The sequence below is a fragment of the Notolabrus celidotus genome, unplaced genomic scaffold (assembly GCF_009762535.1).
Source record: "Notolabrus celidotus isolate fNotCel1 unplaced genomic scaffold, fNotCel1.pri scaffold_177_arrow_ctg1, whole genome shotgun sequence".
Classification (NCBI taxonomy): domain Eukaryota; kingdom Metazoa; phylum Chordata; class Actinopteri; order Labriformes; family Labridae; genus Notolabrus; species Notolabrus celidotus.
The window spans coordinates 39394-41893 of NW_023260040.1; the positions used below are offsets into that span (position 1 = coordinate 39394).

The following is a 2500-nucleotide window of genomic DNA, read 5'->3' on the forward strand; positions in this document are numbered from 1 at the left end:
AGCGCGCTCATTTGAATCATGAAATTTCATGAGACGAGAACATACTGGAAGCAAAAGTTTGTCATGCACTGTTAAGATCTGCTGATGACTCTGCAGATGGTGCAGGAACAAGGCGTGAGGTGATGAATGTACGGAGGTTAACCATTCTGCATTAGAGGAACTGTTAGTGTGGAAGTTTGTGTTCTTCTTCTTCTTCTGTTGTTTAAATATTTACAGAGAAACTTCAGGATGTCAGAGTTCAACAGGTCCCTGTGCAGAGACGGTACACTGACATGTGGTGTTGGATTAAGGAGTATTTATGGCAAGATTTCATATTTCAGAGTAAAATGTACGGTGGCCCTGAGAGCTCACAGCTCTGCAACTTAAGAAAACACATTTAAAAAGACCAAACACAAGCAGATTAAGAAAAACATCTTCATCAGTTTGACAACACATGCATTTAGAAAACACGCTGCTAAGACCACAAGACAACGGAAGTGTTTCCAGAGGACACTTAAAAGTGATGCACAAGTCCGGACACGCTTGTTATCTCACTTACTTTTCTGTCTCACTTTCCAACACCACTGATGGTGAGAGAACCTTAATAACGCTGTGACTGAAAATCTGAGTCAACAACAAGCTTTTCCAGAAGTGTGCATCACTTTTAAGTGTCCTCTGGAAACACTTCCTTTGTGTTGCGGTCTTTCTAAATGCTGTGCATGTGTTGTCAAATTGATGAAGATGTTTTCTTAATTTAATAATAATTAATAATAATACATTTATTTTATATTGTTAAAATCAATACAAGCAAAAAACAAACAACACAAAATCAATCAAACAAAACAACAGTTCAATCACAAATGAAAAGCTAACTTAAAAAGGAGAGTTTTTAAAAGAGATTTGAAAGCTGAAGGGGGTCAGAGCAGTTTTGGATATGGGAGGGGAGTGAGTTCCAGAGGGTGGGGGCGGCTACTGAGAAGGCTCTGTCCCCCCAGGTTCAGTGCTTGGATCTGTGAGGTGGGGACAGGAGGTGTGCATGTGTTTTCTTAAGTTGCAGTGCTGTGAGCTCTCAGGGCCACCGTAGGAAATGTTTCAGGTCATACTTTCACTAAAGTCATGTGATAGTGATTTTAAAACCGCTCCATCTTTAGAGGAGACACGGGACAGGAAGTGTCTGCAGAAACGACCAACTTTCAAAATAAACTTGAGTTTTGATTTTGTCATAGTCTAATATTTTGTGAGATCTAATTTGTTTTTCTTTGGATTTATATTTTTTATTCCCCCAGGTTTTGACGCTTCGGGATTACATGTCCGTGCAGGTCTGGAGACTCGGAGGTGTTCTCATGCAGGTGGTTTCATAAGTTTTTGCAGCAAGTGGATCAAACTGATTCTTCATGCTGTTCATGTTGCATCAGCAGCACAGACACCAAAACCAGACATCGGGCAGGGCAGGTGTGATGAAGTAAGAAAAGAAAGGGGGACACAAACACTCAAGCAAAAGAAAAAGAACCTCCTCTCCTCTCCCTGAGAAAACACCAGACCACAGACTTTAACAGATGGATCAGAACCACGAAACAAAGACCAGAACCTGAGGAGGGAAGGGATCTGATCTCTGAGTGTTTAAAACGCTCTGCAGTCTGAATGTGTTCTGGACGGGACGGGATTAGGGACACTGAAAAAAAAACTATGAAGGTCAATTTTTATTATTATTATTATTCTGAGAAAAAGAGTCTGAATTCTGAGATTAAAGTAAAACTATTCTCAGATTGAATTCTCAGATTAAAGTCTGAGATTAAATTCTCAGATTAAATTCTCAGATTAAATTCTCAGATTAAATTCTCAGATTAAATTCTCAGATTAAATTCTCAGATTAAAGTCAGAATTCTCAGATTCAATTCTCAGATTAAAGTCTCAGATTAAATTCTCAGATTAAATTCTCAGATTAAATTCTCAGATTAAATTCTCAGATTAAATTCTCAGAACATTAATAATAAATAAAATAAAAATGACCTTCATTTATTTTTTTCAGTGTCCCTAATCACCTTCTGTAGTTCTGTCCCACTTGCTCCATGAACTCTCTTTAATCCTGTGCAGTAGATCCTCAGCTCCTCCTGGTCAAACCTCACACACATTAAAAAACCTTCAACACACACACACACACACACACACACACACACACACACACACACACACACACACACACACACACACACATGTGGAGTCATGCAGGGCGATGCAGAACGGCAGACATGCTCAACACTGTCCACACGTCACCGAAACACCGACACAAAATCCATCTGACAAGTCAGTTCACGTCCGGATCACTTCCTGTTTTCAGAACTGTCTCTGAGAGTTTGGAGCTTCTGCTGGATCAGAGAGAGCTCGACGCTCAGAGAGATTAAATCTGTGAGGACGGGGGGTCTCTGGTCTAACTCAGAGGTCTGAGGGAAAGACGGTTTCTCTGGATCAGCAACTCACAGATTTAACACTAAGAATAACACTTTATGCATCCTGGGAGAAT

At 40.1% G+C, this 2500-nt stretch overlaps 1 protein-coding gene across 1 annotated transcript in view; it reads right to left on the reverse strand.

Moving 5' to 3' along the window:
- The window catches only part of LOC117808918 (myelin transcription factor 1-like protein), a 32238-nt gene that overhangs the window by 13994 nt on the left and 15744 nt on the right, over window positions 1-2500 (reverse strand). The gene's annotated exons all lie outside the window — the stretch shown is intronic.